This window comes from Balaenoptera acutorostrata, chromosome 3 (assembly GCF_949987535.1).
Source record: "Balaenoptera acutorostrata chromosome 3, mBalAcu1.1, whole genome shotgun sequence".
NCBI lineage: Eukaryota > Metazoa > Chordata > Mammalia > Artiodactyla > Balaenopteridae > Balaenoptera > Balaenoptera acutorostrata.
Genome location: NC_080066.1, coordinates 44,141,523 through 44,163,530, shown reverse-complemented (window position 1 = coordinate 44,163,530; position 22,008 = coordinate 44,141,523). Strand labels below are relative to the sequence as shown.

The 22,008-nt window shown below is 43.9% G+C and overlaps 1 protein-coding gene across 8 annotated transcripts in view; it reads right to left on the bottom strand.

Annotated features, from left to right (window-relative positions):
- Positions 1-22,008, bottom strand: part of SV2B (synaptic vesicle glycoprotein 2B) — a 224,408-nt gene that overhangs the window by 165,163 nt on the left and 37,237 nt on the right. The window contains exon 1 of one of the 8 annotated variants that reach the window (XM_028164849.2): positions 11,261-11,298. The exons of the other annotated variants lie outside the window; for them this stretch is intronic. The gene's annotated coding sequence lies outside the window, so the exon portion shown is untranslated. Of the gene's footprint in view, positions 1-11,260; positions 11,299-22,008 lie in introns of those variants that run through there. 8 annotated transcript variants of the gene reach the window in all.

Sequence of the window (22,008 nt, the reverse complement as noted above, 5' to 3'; positions counted from 1 at the left end):
TGTACACACATGTGCACACACAAGTATGCACACCCACACACATATGTGCACACACCCACACACACATGTACACACATATGCGCACACACACATATGTACACACACATGTACACACACACCCACTGCTCATCAGCTCAGCCTCCAGTCCGGATGCTCAAATCAACTGAGGCCCAGTCCTGCTTGTCAGGGTTTCTCGAGCCCCTGGTTAGTGCCTAGTTATCCCCAATGAGGGCTGTTGCAAACCTTTTCTGTAAATCCCACCTCACTTCCAAAACCTTCCCTCTTACTTCCTGACCCCACCGCATTCACTGAGTACTGACTGTAGCCTTCTCTCAGAATGTCTCCATCCGCCTCCCCTCCCCATTTCTCCGCCTCCACAGCCTCCCTGCTCATCTCAGAGGCTAATCTCCCCACTGTGCTCAGCCCCACCCCCTCCCACTGGCTCCCAGACTTGGCTCCATCCACCTCCTCCTCCCTTTGCATCTTCGAGGTCTTTCTCCTCACACTTCGTTTTTATCCTGTAAAAATGCTCAAGTTTCGCACATTCTAAAACACACTTGTCTCTACTCTCTTTCCCACTGACGCAGTCTACATTTTCTCCTTCCTTCCACCACCACCATCTTGAGGAATGTCTGAGTTCGCTGGCCTGTGTCCCCTCGCATACTCGTGTCTTCATTCCTGGGGCTGCACCTCTGTTCTCACCACTGTGCTGGCAGCTTGTCCTCCAGACTCACTCATTCTGTCCTAATTACCATTCAGGTGCCTCTTCTGGGTCCCCACCCTCCTGGACCTCCTCCTTGGTCAGACCTCTCCTACTTCGGGGTCCATGACACCAGCTCTCTCCTGGCTCTCTCCTTCCTCCCTGAAGGCTGCTTCGCTCTCTCATTTCCTCCGTTTCTCTCCCTCTCTCATTCCATGTTCCTTATCCTCCACCTCCTTTTTAAATGGGAATGTTCCCCAAGGTTCTCTGCACAGCACTTTTCTGCTTCTACTCTATCTCCCTGGAAGACTGCAGCCACTTCTCCCACATCACATTTCGGCCCTAGTCAAGGACATAACTTGACCCTGACCTTGCCCCTGAATTTGCAATCAGCTCGTGAGCCTGACCACCCAGACGTCCACCAGCCTCTGAAATGCCTAACACGGAATTCAGGATTCCTCAGACACACCTCCCACCCTCCCTCCCAGTTGCCCTAATCTAGGGACCCCAGCGCTGACTGCTCCCTCTTTCCTCAGCCCCACTTCCCGTAAGCCCTAGCCCTGCAGTCTCAGCAGTCTGCCATCTCCAGTCCCTCCTTTCCCCTCCCCCACCACCGTCCAGGTTCAAGCGCTGACATTCCCCACCTGTTGGCACAGCAACCGCCCACGCGGCCTCCGGCCCGCAGTCCCTCATCTCCCCAAGCCCCCCACCCCCCCAATCGTGGAGCCTCTCCTTGATATGCACTCCCTTTGCTGAGCCCTCCAAGTCCCAGGCACTGAGCTGAGCATTCTCCCCATGTCATCCCAATGCACTCTCCCAAGATCCCTGTGTGGGTACCATTCCTGCCTCCACTGTACAGATGACAAAGCAGAGGCTGAGGGGCGCACAATTAGCTAACAGTCTAACCAGGGAAGGGACCTAAAACCACGCAGTCTTACAGCCTGCAACCACAGACCAGATCAGACCAAAAGGATCCCCTCCAAAGAAGCCTTGGGTAGCTCCCTAGTGCCTCCCAATTTCCCCACCACCATGGTCCCCAAAGCCCCCTCCACAGCCGTGTAGCCGTCACACTGGATGCTCCACGGGGTACTCCATTTGGTTTCTGTCCACCTCACGGCCACATCTGTGCCCTCAGACCACATTCCAGTTCTGGGCTTTCCCTAAAATTTTCACCATCTCTCTTGGTTCAGCCACAGTGTTCCCTCCTCCCTGCCGTGACAACTCCTGCAGACAATTGATTTCTCCTTCTTTGGCACAGCCAGCACTTTACTTATACCTTTGCCACAGCCTTCATTTCCACTGACCTTATGTGATGGTCATGTGCATGCTCATTTTCCCGTGGTCTTGAGGGCAGATACCCTCAACGTGCTCATTTCTGTACATGGCGCATACCTAACCCAGGGCATGTTAACTATTTGTCGAAATGACTTGACCCCAAGGATCTCACATATACACTGTCACCGTGATTATTTTACCCGTTTGTAAAGCAGCAGGACGAGAAACTTGCACAAGGCAACATCGGGATCTCATACTCAATGAAGTGGAAGATGGGGGGTGGGTTCTAGACCCTGGCTCGCTACCTGGTCCACTCACTTGTTCTGGGTCCGTGCAGAAAACTCACTGCTTGCAAGCTGCCGAGTTAATTTTCAAGGAAAGAACAGAACAGCTTTCGCATTCTGACACCTCCTCCTGCTCTCCCATCCCACCTTCTCGAGAACCGGCCTCTGAGGATGACTCACTGGTGGGCGAGGGTGAAAACAGCTCCCAGGAGGGGGCCGGCAAGCTCTGCTAGACACAGAGCAGGCTGGTGACAACATTTGTCCCCAGAGGGTGGAGATGCAGTTTCTCCACAGTCTCAGGTTTGATTTGAGCTCTTGGGGTAAACCTAAGAAAGATAAGAGCATTTGCAAGTGCATTCACCTCCTTCAATCTGTGGAATATGCTCGAATACCTGGGGGATGTTTTTCTGTGCAGAGAGCACCAAATGTCATTCATTCTTCACTCCCTCCACTCAAGTCTCCTCACAGCCCATAAAATGCAAGTCACTTTAATGCCTCTAATGAGAAAAAGAAAAAGAAAGCTCAAAGACGTACTCCTGAATCTGCTTGGCTTGGCAGAGTTAACATAGAAATCCTGGACTGTATAGCACAGGGAACTATATTCAATATCCTGGGATAAACCATGATGGAAAAGAATATACAAAAAGAAGGTATATATATATATATATATATATATATGTGTATAACTGAGTCATTTTGTTGTACAGCAGAAATTAACACTACATTGTAAATCAACTATATATACTTCAGTCAATCAATCAATAAAAAGAAATCCTGGTGACGCCCTGGGACTGTTTCTGCACCCCAATATGCAGGGATTAAAACCTGAACTCTGCCTACAAAGGCATCATGCAGAGCCTGGCAGGACTGTTAGAGCAAATGTCTCGCTCTTCCTTCCCCTCAACCCACCCCACCTCCCCACTGGCATCTCGGCTCCCGACACACAAATACCCTTCTGGGCTGTCCCTGGGTCTATTCTGTACCTGTTATACCTCTGGAGTATTTCTTTTCTTTCTTGTTCAAAAGGTTATTTGTTCCACAGAGAGAGCTTTTCTTTTCCAAAATCAGAACAGCGTGGACAATCTGCTTTCTAAACACCTACTGAGCCTTTCTACCAGAGGATGCTGCTGGACAGTGCCACCAGCATGACAGTTTGGAGCACAGAATGCCTTCCTGGCAGCCTCAAACAGAGGGTGCAGCCAAATGAGCTTGCTCTGGATCCGCCACACAAAGGGCACAGCTGATCTCTTTCCAGCCTGGCCTCTGCCCATTAATTAGAACATCCCAGAAATGCTTAAATTCACCTCCCATTCTCCCCACCCCATCTCGTCCACACTCTTCTTTCTTCTCTAATGATAAAGCTAAGCACCCAGGGGAAGGAAGGGTAGAGAACATCTCACGAGCATCTGCCATGTGCTCAGCTCAGAGCTGGAAGCTTGACATTCATTCAGTCCTTACAAGGACCCTCCAAGGTGGTTACAGTTATTGTTTCATTGTAGAGACGGAGGGATTGAGGCAGGTTCAGAGAGGTTAAGCAACTTGCCCAACATCACACAGCTAGTGTTTGACAAAGCTTAGCAGTTGAGTCCAAGTCTTTTGATTCCAAAGCCCATGCTATGTGGCCTACAGGACAAAGGACCAGACTGAACTGCTCCACTGTAAACTCCTTGAGAACAAGAACCACACTTTAAATATCTCTCTATTCCCCACAACACCCACCAAAGAAAAGGCACTCAGTGTGTGATGAAAGAATACAAGCATGAACAATATAACAAAAGAAGAGATTTTCCTTCTTCCTCCTTGAGGTGGTCTGTACCCTGATTTGTTAAGTTTTACAATAAAACCAAATGCAGAGAGACCCCAGCAACCAAGGAATGTTAGCATTAAAAACAGACAGAGCAATCCCTGGCACACCACATGAAGAGCTACACCCGTATGCTTTAATTTCTACCTTTCCGCCACCTGGTTAGGAAACTATATTCCTTCTTTTGGTTCTCCATTTATTTATCTTAATGGAAATGAGTCTTGGTGTTCCTGTCTGTTACGTGGATTGGAAAGGAAGCATGGTGCAATGACAAGGACCAGGCTGCTGGCCAGAATAGGTTCCAATCCCAGAAAACTACTCAGCCTCTGCGATCTTCAGTTTCCTGAACTTTCACATGGGGTATTACACCATCCTCCTTGCCTCACCAGGTAGGGAGGACCAACTTCAAAAATTAAGCGTGTACAGCCAGTGTTGAGGCTGGGTATCACTGAAGTGGACAACTGACTGTCATCCAAGAGTTTTCCCAAAAGGGTGTTCTTATCTCAGTAAGGATAACTGCAGGAGGCAGAAGAATGGCCCCCCAAACATGTCCATGTCCTAATCCCTGAACCTGGGGATATGCTACTTGACATGGCAAAAGGAGCTTGCAGGTGTGATTAAGTAAAGGATCTTGACATGGGGAGGCTATACTGGGTTAACTGAGTCGACCCATTGTAATCACAAGGGTCCTCATAGAAAAGAAGAACACAGAGAGAAATCTGTGGGAAGCTGATGGATTTGAAGATGGATAAAAGGCCACAAGCCTGGGAATGCAGCTGGTCTCTAGAAACAGGAAAAGACAAAGGATCAGGTTCTCTCCTTGAGCCTCCAGAAGGAACACAGCCCTGCCAGCACCTTGACTTTAGCCCAGGGAGACCCATTTCAAACTCCTACCTCCAGAACTGTAAGATAATACATTGTGTTATTTGCAGCCACTAACTATGTGGCAACTTGTTACAGCAGCAACAGGAAACATAATATCCCAGCCCCAGGTCTGGCTGACACCCTAAATCAGGTTTCATCAGTCCTGCAACACAAGTCTCTCTCCCATTCCCCAAGGATTCCAGAGAGCAAGCAGAGTGCTTGACTTATCTGCAAGGAGAAATCTACCTGTAAGTCCTCATCTTGGCACGGCCAGCACCTCCTATCCCACATTAGGCAGACCAGCATGGGAGGCCCGTCTGTATTTGGGAGGATGTTGAGAAGCACAGAATTGGAGCAAGCAGAGGTAGCTGAGTTACCCTGCTCCCGGTCTCCAGCTCAAAGCCTGCTGCACGCGTGCCCACAGTAGGTACGGCCTTGCCAATCAGTGGGTCTGTTGGCTAGAACGTCCCCTTTCCTGGGCAGTATTTGGAAGGCACTGCCAACATTGCCTTCTGAGAAGCTCCTTTTTCTGGGCCTACTTTGCTGACAAACACCTCTTAAGAGTGTTAGATGTGTTCTTTCTTTCGAATTGTGACTATTAAATAAGTAATGCATTTGAAGCACTTAGAACACAGCAAGCGCTCAACAAATTTCAATTATTATCACTATTCTTATTGTTATTGTTAATAGATTTAATCCAGTTAAGTTCAAGTACAGTGGGGTTGGGGGTCTTTTCTCTCTTCAATGTGACTTCATTTTCTCACTCTGCTCTTTATCCCCTGGTGTTTAATTTTCAAGTTCTCAAGGGAAGCCTCACCCCTTGTGCTGACTGCACAGGGGTAATTATACAAAGATCAGCTGGGATCGCTGTTGGATGATCTGTAAGATCCTTTTCAATAAATGAGAAAATGTATGTGAAGCTGCGAGTACAGTGCCTGGCACAGAATGGAAACTCAACAGTGATTGTATTCTCACTTATTAATTCTGTGTTGTAGGTTGAATTGTGTTGCCTCAGAATTCATATGTTGAACCTCCAGTGCCTCAGAATGTTGACTGTATTTGGAGACGGGGCCTTTAAAGAGGTGATTAAGTTAAAATGAGGCCCTCAGGGTGGACCCTGACCCAATCTGACCAGTGTCCTTATAAGAAGAGGAGATTAGGACATACAGAGAGACACCAGAGATACAGAGGAAAACCGTGCGGGGAGGCATCAACAGGGCAGCCGTCTGCAAACCAAGGAGAGAGCCCTCAGAGGAAATGAAACTGCTGGCACCTTGATCTAGACTTCCAGCCTCCAGAACTGGGAGAAAATTTGCTGTTGTTTATGCTGCCCAGTCTGTGTTATTTTGTTATAGCAGCTCTGGCAAACTGATACACTCCCCTTTTAAGAACAAATAACTTCCATATCTCTGGACAGCAGGAAGCTGTAGCATGACTTAAAAGAAGTCCCTGATCCCTATATGAGCCTGGAAATCTCTGTTTTGTGAGGCAAGGATGCATATTTTCCCAGCAGGACTTGGCTGCCGTGCCTGGCACTCAGGAGAGGGCTTCTCACTTCCTGAGGAAGGAGGTGTCATTGGTTGCACAGACACCACCCCCCCCCCCAGCCCCCGCAAGAGCCCTGCACGGAGAGGAGAGTCATGCTTCGTAATCTTGCAGAGGAAACACCGCTGGCACCTCGGATACAGAAAACTGTAAAATTGCAAATGACAGATCCATGACTCCCCTGAGGGAATAAATAGTGAGAACAGATGGGCCCCAAGGCTGGGAGATTTCATTTAAATCTTAATAACATTTTGATAGTTTAATGGATGTGGTGAGAAAAGAATAGCAAACCAGTACCAAACACAGTTTGCCCACCCTGATGTTAACCCAGGAGGATCTCCTCATGAGGAGAGGTATAACAGGGCTACAGGGACAAACTATTTCCTGTGGGGTTTAAAGCATCCTCTCTGAACTGGCAAAGCTTGTGATGGGGGTGATATCCAGAGCAACACAATGCACCCCATTTTCCCTATGCACCTCTTCAGGGCACCTCCCTGAGCAACAGTCCTCCGCATGGTCCTGGGTGACTTCCAGGTAAAGGAGTAACCTCGGAACAGGCAGGGGACACAGACCACGTGTGCTCAGAGCTCAGGAGGGTCTCGCCTGGAGATGGCTTGTCTAGCGAATCCAGCCTGTTCCCAATTCATCTCTCCCTGCTCATCTCTGGAGACTGCCAGTGAAGACATGCCCAATATAGAGAAAAGAATACTGGACGAGGAGTCCGAAGGCCTGGGTCACAACTCTACCACACACCAACCATGAGACATTGGATGAATGACTCAGCTTCTCTGTAAAGTGGGAATAATACTTCCTACCTTGCAGGAATTTTTGATAAAGTGCAAACGAGGTCTAGTCTTTGGAAACGGTAGGCAAATAACTGGCACTCAACACATGCAAATCCCCCCATTTGTGTCTCACAAATAGCACAATGTGCACAGACGCCCATGAGTGGTTACTGCATGGGTCTTGGCTTTCTAAGTTACTCCTGGATAAACAAATGCGGGCTCTATGGTTTGATGGCCCACCCACACCATCTCTTCCTCAGGCTCTTATTTAAATAGGTGTCTTGGAAAGTACAGGACTGAGGACAGATGAAAGGTTGGGGAAGATGAGCCCAGACACAAAGTGTCTTAACTGGGACGTCCAGTTCTGTTAAATCACTCAGAGAGACAAAACAAGCAACTGGAAGCAGCAGAAAGGGAGCCAGAACTGGGGGTGCCAGCTCTGCAGCAAGTGTGCCAGCAGAGAGCAAGCAGGGGACTGGTGCCCAAATGGCTCACAAGGCATAAGGATGGAGCAGAACCAACCCATCAGAAGAAAGCTGAGCAGTTAAAAATGATTCAGATGGGGAAATCAACCTCAGGCACCCCTGCTTTCTCAACTGAGTCCTCAGGGAGGATGTCTGGGGACCCCACGTGTGAGCATCATGACTTTAGCCCTGATAGAGGGGAGGGAAGGCATCTTTGATGAACACCTACTCTGAATCAGGCTCTGTGCTCATCTTACCTGCATCCACAACACCACTGGTCTTATATCTATGAAATATATTTATAGTACCTGACATAATGGGGGTTTAAGCAAATGGGGCTGTTTAGCACATATTAGGAATACAGTCTTTTGTAGTCAGACTCCTGGACAAGCGTTACTTTTAAAGATATTAATATAAATAGATGCTTTCTTGAGGTGGGTGGAGAAGGAGAGGGAGGGGCAGAGAGGAACAAATCCGCTGATTGTGATGAGGCCCGGGGTGTTTCAAGAGAGCTGATGTTCTGATCTCATCCGTTTTCATTTTTAAGCCAACCTCTCTTCCCTTCTAGCTAGTGGGTGATCTGTCTGGCTTGCCCAGCTGTTGAGTCCACCTTCAGAAAGAAAGTTTTAGAAATTAAAAGGTAAAAATTATGAGAGAATACGAGAGATGTGAAAGACAAAGAAGTGAGTGAATTCCCTGGTGGTCCAGTGATTAGGACTCCACGCTTTCACTGCCGAGGGCGCAGGTTCAATCCCTGGTCGAGGAACTAAGATCCCACAAGCCTCGCAGCACGGCCAAAAAAAAAAGAAACGAGATTCCACCCAAGAATTAGGGGTGACTTTAGAAGGAAAATAAAAACAACAGAAACAGAAATAATAATTGAAGGTTTACTCTGTCACTGGGTCGCAACCCTTGCCTGCACATCAGGATCACTGGGCAGTTTCTTTAAAAAATTCAATTTCCCAGCCCCATCCCTAGAGTCTGGCTTAAGTAATCTCAGGAGAGTTAGGAAATTGGTTGGGTTTTGTTTTTTGGTTTTTGTTTTTTTAAATAAACTCCTCAGCTGATTCTGATATACAGCCAGGATTGAGAACCATAGCACTGGATAAAAATTTACCCAACATGAAGAAAATCTTGACTCTTCAAACCAATAGTGTTTACTAAATTCCAAGCAAAGTTAGTCCCACCCTGACACTTTTTTAATTTCCAAGAGGAAATGTTAAAATAAGTTATTAACCTAAGAACAAACATTAGTTGTTAGACTATTTCCCTGCCACTTTAAACTATAGGAGATAATTTGTAGGAATCTTAAGGGAGGTTATATATTGTAGAGGTTAACAGTTCAGGCTCCAGAATCAGAAAAGTCTTGACTAGGTTTCTCTGCCTTTACTACCTGAATCATCTTGGGTAAGTTGGGAAGGTTAAATGAGATACTGCATTTAAAGTAAACAAAGCCTAGCACATAACCCTCAGTAAGGGTTAGTTTTTATTACTTTATTTTTCTATTACTTTATTACCATTTTCATAGTTTCATTGTTTTAAAATGCAAAGCTTTATAGAGAGACTGAAAATAAACGTTGAATAAAGAAATATACCATGTTCTGTAATGCCAATTCTCACCAAATTAATTTGTAATGTAACTACATAAATACAAATGTAATTTGTAATGGAATTAAACTGTAATTCTTACCCAAACTCCAAATGGATTTTTTTAACTTGGTGTGATGAGAAAAACAATATTTGTTTTTCCGAGTTGCTGCCCAGGCATTTTATGGTATGATAACCTTGCTCACACCCAGAGTCTGGACATTTAGAAAAGGATTGAGTTTAAGATTCCCTCCATAAGTTCCTGCTTTGCTTTTTCCAGGGTACCTTTTAAAATAACCACTTAGAGTTAAGCCCATGAAAAATTAGTGACCTCCATCCCAACCACTTTATAAGCAATAGGTGCTTACTACATTGTTCTCTGTTTCCTGCTGGATCAGGACCTGGGACAGAGGACTGTCCTTCTCCCCACCCCCACTGTACCCCCTCGGTCCTTTGTGCAGGTGTATTGAAACTGTGCCTTCAATCAAAATGAACCCCTAAGTTCCCCTTCCCAAAAGTGGGAGCTCAGATGCTGAGGGAGTCACCTGCCGACCCTGGGTGTGTGGCTGGTGCCCCCTCATTCAGCAGGTCATAATTGGCATATTCTTAACTCAATACACCAGCTCTGGCTTCTCAACACATCTGGCAACATGATTCAGTAACTCATCTGGAAGAATAAATGGGTGAAAATATCCAAGGAACATTTTAAAAGTAAGAATGAAGAGGGATTTGTACCTCCAGACATTAAAACAGAATATAAAACTATAATAATTACATTAGTTTGAGGCAGAGAGATCAAATAGAACAAAATATACAGGTGGCTTTTCAACTCACTGGGGAAAGAGGGAGTACTCATTAAGTGGTACTGAAGGAACTGATTAACAACAGTTAAAACAGACTAAAATAGAGATAGATCCCTACCTCACACCATATGTCATAATAAAGTGAAAATGATTAATAGATCACATGTAAAATTAAAATAATAAAAACAGTCAAAATTTACAGATGAATACTTTTCTGATTTTCGGTTAAGGAAGGACTTCTTAAGCATGAAAAGAAATTTTAACTGAAAATATTGGCAATATATGAAAATTAGGTTGCTACTTGGTAAGAAGACCATATAAGTGCAAAATTAAAGGCAAATAGATTGGGGAAATGATTACAGTAATTATGAGAGTCACTGATTTAATAACCTCCATATACACAGAGCTTTTACTGACAAATATGGAAAACACTAACACTCAATTTTAAATGGACAAAGGACATGGAAAGACAACGTTTAGAAGAGGAAATACAATTAGTCAATAAGCAAAAGTGCTCAATCACATTAGCAATCAAATACACGAAAAGTAAAATATTTTCTCAACTAACAGATTGACAATGTTTGATTTTTTTAATAATAATACTGCAAGCAAGGATACATTGAGGGGCATTCATACATTGCTAGCTGTAAGGTAAATTAGCACAGACTTTCTGGAAGGTAACTTGGCAGCATGAATAAAGACCTTTATCATTTAAAAGTTTTATCATTTTCCAAATCTTATTCAATAACAAGTACTACTTTTCAAATCAGAAAAAAAATTAGTAAGCATAAGGAAACCAACCACCTGATGACAAACTTGAATAATCACTAATTTCACCAATAGATTTGGGTAATTTCAAATTTCCTTGCTAACACAAGTTTTGGAATAAGTCACATTATGTGTATTACTGTATATGTTTATAACAACCAGAGCCAGAAGTGGGATTTGTCATTTGCTAAATTCAGGCAGCTCACCAAGCAGCTCAGACTTAATCATGAGAACAAATGAATTGCTCACCATAGCTTTGTATTCACATCTCAAATGACTGACTACCTTAGGTACATCTTACCTTCTTTCCACATCCACTTAAGCCATTGAATCCCTCCCTGAGATTAAGAAAAGATTTATGATGAAAAAGATAGCTCTTACCATTGGGAAACTCTTGCTCCCCTAGAAATGCCAACCCTTTGCTCCTTGCAAAGATATGCTCTGTACCAGCATTTTATTTCAGACCCCACCTTATCCTAAAAAAATGGAGCATCTTGGCTGAGCATCCCGCAGAGGATTCCATCTGCTGCTGGCCAGACAGAAGCTGGGGATTAGGAGTAAACACTGGGAGCCCCAAGCGGATCAGTCAGTGTGCCCCTGCCCCTCCCCTAAGCTTTATGCTTCCTCCCGTGGAGCCTTCTGTACCTTCCAAAGCCCTCAATGAATGGGCTAGAAAAAGGTTCTTTTCTTCCCTTGGCATGTTTCCCTGTTAGCATGGGCTACTCCACTAAGCCTCCTGCCTGCCAAAATTTCTAGACTCAAAGTAGGCACCAGGCTCTATGTCTTCACTGCCTCAAACTCCAGAGGACATGTCAAGCCCTCCAAGTCCAATCCACTCCATCAGTACCACAGGGGAGTGGAATGTCTGCTGGTACAAAATGCCCCATGTCCCCTCCTTGCAAGCATCCCCAGTCTCCACAAGGGAGTCTCACAAGGTCCCTTCACTTGACTTCATGGGGAGCAAAAAGTCTTTCACCTCAAGCAAGTACTTCCTACAGGCCAAGATACCAAAGATTATGCCTTCCTTTCCATCTCTATAATTACATAGACCTGGGGGCTTAGAGTTGAGGGTTCCACGGCCAGTTTTGATACCTCTTGGAAAGTCACAAGGGACCCCAGTTATTTGTGGCTCAGTTTAAAAGGCAGAGTACCTAAGAATTCTTATTTTCAGATTTGCACTCTAAATGCCTATTCTGGGACAATAGAATATTCCCACTAAACATCCTGTTACATAGTTAACTTGCTTTGATACCTCAATTAGTCCCAGTTCTCCTCCCCCACATAATATAATTATAATCCACATTCTTAGCCATGTAATGTTGCAGTGTTTTCCACTGTGAGAGGCATGTACTTCCCCACCTCACTGATGTAGGGTTTGGCCATGTGGTTTGCTTTGGCCAATGAAATGTTAGCAACAGGATATGCACAGAGGCTTTCAATGTGCTTTTACAGTTTGGCATCTCTCATGTCCTCCTATCATTTGTCATGAGAAGGACATGTCCCTAGCAGCTGCTAGTAGCATATAAGTAGCTGGATGAGAGACACACGGAGCAGACCTGCACCTGAGCTGCAATGCGAAGGAGAGTCCCTCCAGCTGACTGGCAAACTCACGAGTGAGATAAATAATGTTTGTTGGGGCTTCCCTGGTGGCGCAGTGGTTGAGAGTCTGCCTGCCAATGCAGGGGACACGGGTTCGAGCCCTGGTCTAGGGGGATCCCGCATGCCGCGGAGCAACTGGGCCTGTGAGCCACAAATTACTGAGCCTGCGCGTCTGGAGCCTGTGCTCTGCAACGAGAGAGGCCGCGATAGTGAGAGGCCCGCGCAACGCGATGAAGAGTGGTCCCTACTTGCCACAACTAGAGAAAGCCCTCGCACAGAAACGAAGACCCAACACAGCAATCAATCAATCAATAAATAAATAAGAACGTGAATTTCTAAAAAAAAAAATAATAATAATGTTTGTTGTGTGAGCCACTGAGATATTTGGGGATATTTGTTACGCAGCTTTATTATTCTCACACAGTAATAGCTGACTAATATTCTTGCTATCTGCCCAACATTATGCTAAGCACTGTAGTACCTCATTTAATTTCTTTCTTTTCACAACTGTATGAGATAGAGCACTATTAATATTATCTTTATTCTATAGACAAGGAAATTGAGGCACAGAGCATTTAAGCACAATTAGTAAGTGAAGTAGATAAGCTTCAAATCCAGTCATATGACCACCATGGAACATAAAACAGAAAGAGAGAAAGGTGTAGCTCTGTGCTCTCCAAGGTCTGTACTCTGGGGCTGACCTTGGACTCAGAGCCACAAGGCCCTCAACACAAGACTGACCAGATCCCAAAAGCTGAGGCAACTTTTCTAGCTTTGTCAGTGCATACAGAGAGAATGAGATGGGCTTCCCTTCCAGAACGCATGATCTGTCCCTGAACTTTGAGGAGGGGAAGTCCCACGGGGAATTCTAAGCAAGGAACAATCCTGCCTTTGTGAAGAGCAGCCATCCAATGTCCTGCACGGGACTGCACAGCACATCTCATTCTCTGCTTGTTTTTTGATTCTCTCTAAGCAGATATCTCCGGCTCTTTTCTTTTAAAAATGATTACACAATTGCCAGCTGCTGGGATTATACAAATAACCTGATAATAGCAAAGCAATATGCTGTCCAGTGTTCAAACACTGCCACACAACAACAAAGCAGCCTGGGGTGCCACTTCTCATTCACAGCCTGCAAACAGAAGCAGCACAAGTGAAAGCCACCCACTCTCTCTGTTTCAGGGGAACAGAGTAGCAGGATGTTTGGTCCCAAGATGGATTTTTTTTCTCTTCAACTTCCAAGATGTTCTGCGCACAGGGAGAATGCAAAGTCACGTCCTTTGGCAGAATAACTCATCAATATAATTCAATGATGCACTCCCTTCTTTGACCAAAGTTAGTACCCCTGATGGGCAGCAACAGGGCTTATAGGTCTTCAAGTTACAGACAAGTCAGCGATTCAGAGGACAAGGATCACATCTTCCTTGCCTACCACTAACCCCAATGCCTAGCACGGTGGGCAGTCAATCAATATTTGTTGAATAGATAGATGTAAAAGGGATTTCAGGGGTGGAGGGGAATCCATCTTTGAATTTTGCATATTTTAATTCTTAAAAAGCAAGAATAGGGCAAGCAAGGACAGGGTTAAGAAAATCAGAACCCCTTAGAAAAGAAGGAATGTTGAAGGCACAGCCAGACTTTAGTCTTTGACACTCACCGACAAAGCTAATACTTTATCATCTTTATTTCAGCAAAAGTCAGCTCAGTGTTTGTGGCAGACACCTGGGGTTCCCTGCCCAGCAACCACGTCCCCTTCTTTTGGTAACAAGTCCTCAATTTCCCTTTGAAGAACTCCCCATTCCTCACTCCATGTGGAACTCATAGGGTGGCCTCCAGGACAGGGAGGTGACCCCAGCTGGGCCAGGCAGATTTCCTTCATCCCTGAATGGGAATCTTGATCTGGGCACCCAAAGCCAGAAAATGGTGGGGAACTCAGCCCCTTGGGAGGGTTTCCAAATAGCCCATCTATTTGCAAGGGAGCAGGCTGGACTTTCCACAAACAGACTGCAGATTTCCCCAGAACACAACATGGAATTTACATCAGTACTCCAGCACTGCATTCCATCGTTTTGCTCTTTCAGCTAAGCTCCTTCTTCTGAATCCTCATTAAACACTAGCACAGAGCAGAGGAGAGAACTCCAAGCTAGAAATAGGGGCTCTGATCATAAATCTGCCATGGGAAATAATAAGTTACCTCCCCTGTTGGGGCCTCAGTCTCTCCCTCCATAGTATTAAGGGGCTGGGATTAAATAAATACAAAGGAGCCTTGTGGGCTGGGTCAATAAAAATTGACCCTTGGAAGCCCTGGTTCTTGGCAACACAAAACTCACATTGTCAGGGACAGTGAGGCTTGGAGTTTAAAGCAGTTAATCCCCTGGCTGGATGACTCGGACAAAGAGGATTAACCCTCAGATGACAGAGTCATCATCCAAATATAGAGCAATCCCAAGCACACACATTAGACAGGGGAAGCACCCCCGCCTTCTCTTGCAAATTCCTGTTCTCTAGCCCTGTTGGTGAGCTGTTCGATTATCCCTCCAGCACCCCAAGGCCAAGGTGTTAGACCCTCTCCATGTTCCTCCACCATGCTTCTCAGTTCTCCAATCCAGGGTTACAGCATTTCTCCTTTGAAATACACAGGTTTGTTAAAGGTACTCCAAGTTTGTTAAATAACTAACCATGGAGCACGCAGTGTGCCAGGGACTCTTAAAAGCCAGAGCTACGTAGGAGCTCCTCCTACGAAAGAGCTTAGCTGAAAGAGCAAAGCCAGGTAGACAAGATGATACAGTCCCAGCTCTCAGGGAGTTTTTCAGTCCAGAGGGAAAACACCTATTGAGTGCCACATACCCTGCGAAGCACTAGACAACCATCATCTCCTCAATAAATGCCCCTCAATAACCCCTGAAAATAGATCTTACTATGACCATTTTACAGATGAGGAAACTGAGGCTCTGAGAAGTTAAACTACTTGCCCAAGGTTATACAACCTATAAATATCAGACAGAGCTGCTTGGTTTTAAAATGCAATGGGACATAGAATGTGGAACACCAAGAGTGAACCCTAAGGTAAACTACAGACTTTGGGTGATTATGACGTGTCAATGTAGGCTTATCAATGGTAACAAATGTACCACTCTGGTGGGGATACTGATAATGAAGGAAGCTACGCATGTTTTAGGGGCTGAGGGATGGGAAATCTCTGTATCTTCCTCTCAATTTTGCTGTCAACCTAAAACTGCTCTAAAAATAAAATCTGTTTTAAAATGATAGCATCATTTGTAAATGAAAACAATCCTATTTACAATTGCATCAAAAAGAGTAAGTACCCAGGAATAAGTTTAACCAAGGAGGTGAAAGACTTGTATACTGAAAACCACAAGACATTAATGAAAGAAACTGAAGAAAACATAAATATATGGAAAGATATGCTGTGCTCATGGATTAGAAAAATCAATATTAAAATGTCTATACTACCCAAACCCATCTGCAGCTTCAATGCAATCCTTATCAAAATTCCAATGTCATTTTTCAAAGAAATAGAACAAATAATCCTAAAATTTGTATGGAACCACAGAAAAAACAACAACAACAGCAACTCGAATAGCCAAAGTAATCTTGAGAGAGAAGAACAAAGCTGGAGGCACCACCTCCGTGATTTCAAACTGTACTACAAATCTACAGTAACCAAAACAGTATGGTATTGTCATAAACACAGACACATAGATCAATGGAACAGAATAGAGAGCCCCAAAATAAACCCACGCATATATGGCCAATTAATTTACAACAAAGGAGCTAAGAATATATGGTGCAGAAAGGATGGTCTCTTCAATAAATGATGGTGGGAAAACTGGACAGCCACATGCAAAAGAATGAAACTCTGACACTATCTTACACCAGACACAAAAATTAACTCAAAATGGATTAAAGATTTGAATGTAAGACCTGAAACCATAAAATTCCTAGAAGAAAATATAGGGGATGAGATCCTTGACATAGGTCTTGGCAATGATTTTTCTGTCTGACACCAAAAACAAAGGCAACAAAAGCAAAAATAAAGTGGGACTACATCAAAATAAAAAGCTTCTGTACAGCATGGGAAACTATCAACAAAATGAAAAGGCAATCTACCAAATGGGAGAAAATATTTGCCAATCATATATCTGACAAGGGACTAATATCCAAAATATACAAAGAACTCATACAACTCATTATCAAAAAAACCAAACAATCTAATTTTTAAATGAGCAGAAGATCTGAATATACATTTTTCCAAAGAAGACATACAGATGACCAATAGGCACATGGAAAGATTCCCAATGTTACTACTTATCAGGGAAATGCAAGCCCAAACCACAATGAGATATCACCTCATACCTGTTAGAATGGCTATTATCAAAAAGGCAAGAAATAACAAGTGTTGGTGAGGATTTGGAGAAAAGGGAACACTTGTGCACTGTTGGTGGGAATGTAAATTGGTGTAGCCACTATGGAAAACATGCTGGAGGTTCCTCAAAAAATTAAAAATAGTACTACCATATGATCCAGCAGTTCTACTTCTAGGTATTTATTTGAAGAAAATGAAAACACTAACTCAAAAAGATATATGCACCCCCATGTTCATTGCAGCATTATTTACAATAGTCAAGATATGAAACAACCTAAGTGTCCATCAAGAGATGAATGGATAAAGGAGATGTGGTACACATATACAATGGAATATTATTCAGCCATAAAAAAAGAATGAAATCTTGCCATTTGCAACAAAATGAATGGATCTTGAGAGCATTATGCTAAGTGAAGTAAGTCAGACAAAGAAAGGAAAATACTGTATGCTCTCTCTTACATGTGGAGTCTAATAAATAAATGGCCAGTGAAAGTCTGACCACGTCCCACACCAAGCCCTTTGGGTATCTACACTATAGCATCAGGGGCCAAAAGACCAAATTCACCTGTTAGTTACTTCGAAGTTTCAGTGGATGGTCAAATCTACAAACTAGGATACACATAACCAACTTACCTGGAGAAGTCAGCCTCATCAGAGGCATATATGCTATGTTATGTGGTGGTCAGGCACATGCCACCAAAGGTAGAACTTATGTCCTGGAAGATTTCCTCACTTGCCCAGCACTGTTCTCAGCACATAAGATGCTAGATCATATTGCATAATACAAAGAGATCCAACACTTAATTATTTATGTAATTTATGTGGCAAGAACTTCCCAGGTTTTCAGGATAAAAAGTTATTATTTTTTAATGATATGGGATGCTACAAGATATCCCCATCGTTTTGTAGAATTCAGATACAATGTGGGAAGAAAGGGAAAATTTTGAACTTCAGTCTTTTCAGAGTGCATACGCTCCTGGAATAGTCATCAGAGGAAACACTGGCTGTTTAATCCTCTACACTTTTCTGCATCAAAGAAGCTCCTAGTTGTTTATCCATTCTATATATAAAAGCTTACATCTGCTAACCCCCATCTCCCACTCCACTCCTTCCCCAAACCCCTCCCCTTTGGCAACCACCAGTCTGTTCTCCATGTCCGTGATTCTGTTTGTTTCATAGATAGGTTCATTTGGGTCATATTTTAGATTCCATATATGTGACATCATATGGTATTTGTCTTTCTCTTTCTGACTTACTTCACTTAGTATGATAATCTCTAGTTGCATCCATGTTGCTGCAAATGGCATTATTTCATTATTTTTTATGGCTGAGTAGTATTCCATTGTATATATATACCACATCTTCTTTATCCATTCATCTGTCAATGGACATTTAGGTTGTTTCCACGTCTTGGCTATTGTGAATACTGCTGCTATGAACATAGGGGTGCATGTATCTTTTTGAATCATAGTTTTGTCTGGATGTATGCCCAGGAGTGGGATTGCTGGATCATGTGGTAATTCTAACTATCTAGAATTACTGGACTCTTTAAATATTGTGCAGTATAACTATTTTAACTATTAAAAATAAATTTAAATATTAAGATAAATGTTAACAAATAGGAATACAATACTTTTTAAATACTTATTTATTTATTTGGTTGTACCAGGTCTTAGTTGTGGCAGGTGGGCTCCTTAGTTGTGGCATGCAAACTCTTAGTTGTGGCATGCAAACTCTTAGTTGTGGCATGTATGTGGGATCTAGTTCCCTGAAACAGGGATCCAACCAGAGTCCCCTGCATTGGAAGTGCAGAGTCTTAACCACTGCGCCACCAGGGAAGTCCCAATACATTTTTAAAGAAAGAAAAGAAGCTCCTAGGAAACAGGCAACCCAACAGTCAGCCCAGAGGTACCTTTTTAATATTTATGTTATCGAGAAACACTCTTCTTGATCCTCCACAATGTGTTCCCATAAGCTTATGAGAAATTGCTAATTAAAATTTCATGCTCTGTATTGATGAAGGTGGACCAACCACTGTAACAAACTCTAAAATGTCAGTAGTTTAACATAGAGCTTGCTTCTCGCACATGAGACAGCGCCAAACAGGGCCAGCCAGCGGATGGGAAAAGAGCCTGGAGGAGGCACATGGAGGTTCACCGGCCAGGCCTGGAAGTGATACCCATCATACCCATTCTCATCACATCAGCAGATCTGTCACAGGGCCATACCTACTTGCAAAAGAGGCTGGGAGATGGAGTCTGAGTGCCTATGAAGAGTAGGAAGCAGGTTTGATAAAGAGCTTGCCAGCGTCTGCCACTGGCTGCAAAACCACATACAGTTGTTACTCAGTATCTGCAGGGGATTGGTTCCAGGACCCCCATGGATACCAAAATCCAAGGATGCTGATATAAAATGCGTAGTATTTGCATATAACTTACACACATCCTCCTGTATACTTGATATTGTCTCTAGATTACTTTCAATACCTAATACTAAGTAAATGCTATGCAAATAGTTGTAAACTTGATGTAAATGCTGTGTAAATAGTTGTCGGTGTGCAACAAACTCAAGTTTTGCTTTTTGGAACTTTCTGGAATTTTTTTTCCAAGTGTTTTCGATCCATGGTTGAATCCATGGACGCAGTACCAGCAGATCCAAAGAGCCGACAGTACTTAATATGGTTATTTCTAAATAAAGAACATAATTCAAAATGCTTACATAGATGGTGAGATTATAGGTGGATTTTCCTTTTCTTTTCTCAATTTTCAGGATTATCTGCAATGTGGTTATAATATATCCAAATGGTGGTGAGAATAGGAAAGGGAGGAAATCCCCTAATTAGTAACTCCCGAAACAGTTATGGATGGACCCATGTTATCCACGCAATTGCCTGAGAAGTAGTGGCAACAATGCTTCCCTGGTCCTCTTGCAGCTCTCCTCTACTCCAAATACGGAAAACAGAACTTTCTGCTCTGTTTGTTCTGGGCAGCTATGGTCTAGGACTTCTTTATATTTACTAAATATTTTCCACACTCTCTTGGGTCTTTGTGTACCTTAAAGCATCTCCGAGACATCAATCAGAATTTCCGCAGGTGTTGTTTATCTAACTGGATGGATGTCTGTGATGGAAGCTATATCAGACTTCTGATCCACTCAATTCATACACGGCCAAGCCTTGTAGAGGAAGCACAAGACAGTAATTATCTCACCACTCAAAGGACCCTTTCAAGGAGCCAAGACAACAATCAGCTCTTCTGAGTAGGTTAGTGGTTCCTGAGTTTTTTTCCTCCTTGGCACACGTGATGATAACCTTTAAACACCCAAGAGGAACTAACACAACATTGTAAACCAACTATACTCCAATAAAAATTAAAATTAAAAAACAACAAGAGGTTCCAGTGGGTGTCCATGCCACTTCCCACCATTCCCCTCTCCCCCCTTTACCCCCCGGCCAACACCACCTCATCAGACTGCCTGTTGTTCCCAAATCAATCGAGGACTTTCAGGTCTAGGTGCCTCTTAAACTATTTCCTCTATTAATAATACCCTTCTCCTCCCCAGCACCCACCTAGAAAACTCCTACCCATCCTTCAAGGCTCAGTTAAGCAATGTCCCTTCATGCTGTCCAATACTTTTTTTGGCTCTCAGTCTTCTCTCCTCATGCAGCAATAACCACTGCTTATAATCTGTGCTCCCACAAACATGCACTCAGTATATATCTCCGTGACATCATCTTCTCACCTTATAGTCTAATTATTAATGAATGAGCTCCCCAACAGCAGAGCCCAAACACTGAAGCCCTTATAGGTCCTGGCAACGGAGGAAACTTGGTCCCCACTCAAGTCATGGTCCTACTTCCCTAATGAACCAGAGGTGTAGGACCAAGAATATGTGACCATGTGAGTTCTCAAGCTAGGAAAAAAATGAAATGAAGATGTTGTGGTCTGTTGCCTACTTTTATTGTGCAGACAAATTACCTGGGGATCTTGTTAAAATGCAGGTTCTGATTCAGCAGGTCTGGGGTGGAGCCTGAAATTCTATGTTTCTAGCAAGTTCCAAAGTGATGCTGGTGTTACTGGTCCAGGGCCCGTACTTTGAGTGGCAAGGGCCTGAGGTTTGTTTGCATGGGCACATGATACACCTGGGGCAGCAAGAGAGGCAAACCTCAGAGACTCCTGCTTCCAGGGGATGCAAGGTTTTGGAGACAGAAAACAGATACCCTTCCAATAAGAGAAAAGCTTAAGAGACAAGGCCTAGAATGTAGCAGTGGCTCAATAAATACTTGGAAAAGAGTCTAGAGTAAATGAAGCCAGACTGTGCAGAGGGACATAAGCAGATTTCTCTCAACTCATCCTTGGGGAAGACAGGAAACTGGTCTCAGAGTTATAGAAGAAACTGAGTTATAAGCCATGGAGTACTGAGTTAGGGGCCATTACCATCAAGGACATTTTCACAGTTAAAATATCTCCAGCTTCAGGTAAGTACTGGCCCTGAGGATACAAGTAGGTCAGGTGGACATGTGAATGTAGGAAAACAGCTCAGAGGCAGGGAATCCAGTTGGATCCAGTTCCTGGTTTAAGCCCCTTAGGTAGTAGCCAGATATTTGCAAACTCCCTCTAGGAGACTGTGGGTCATAGCAGCAGGAATGGGAGTGGATGCAGTCAAGGTCATGGGTTGAGGCCCGGGGCTGTGCCTAACCAGCCTTCATGGACTTGGTGAGGAGGGAACACAGGGCACAGGGCAAAGGACATGTTCTAGAGATTAAGCAGCCCTGCATTTGAATCCACTCTGCCCCTTAGTAAATGCTAACCTTTGGGCAAGTTATTTAACTTCTCTGAGCCTCAGTTTACTAGATGATAAAATGGAGACAATAAACCCCCATTTCATAGGCATTGGGAGAATTAAATGAAATCATATATGCATCATAATCAGCATTATTGCCACATGATCAGACTACAAGCTTCTAGAGGAACCACATATAATGCATATATGTGTCCTCAGTACAAAGCTAAGTTTGCTGTAAAATTAAACTTCTCTGGGCTTCCCTGGTGGCGCAGTGGTTGGGAATCTGCCTGCCAATGCAGGGGACACGGTTTCAAGCCCTGGTCTGGGAAGATCCCACATGCCGCGGAGCAACTAGGCC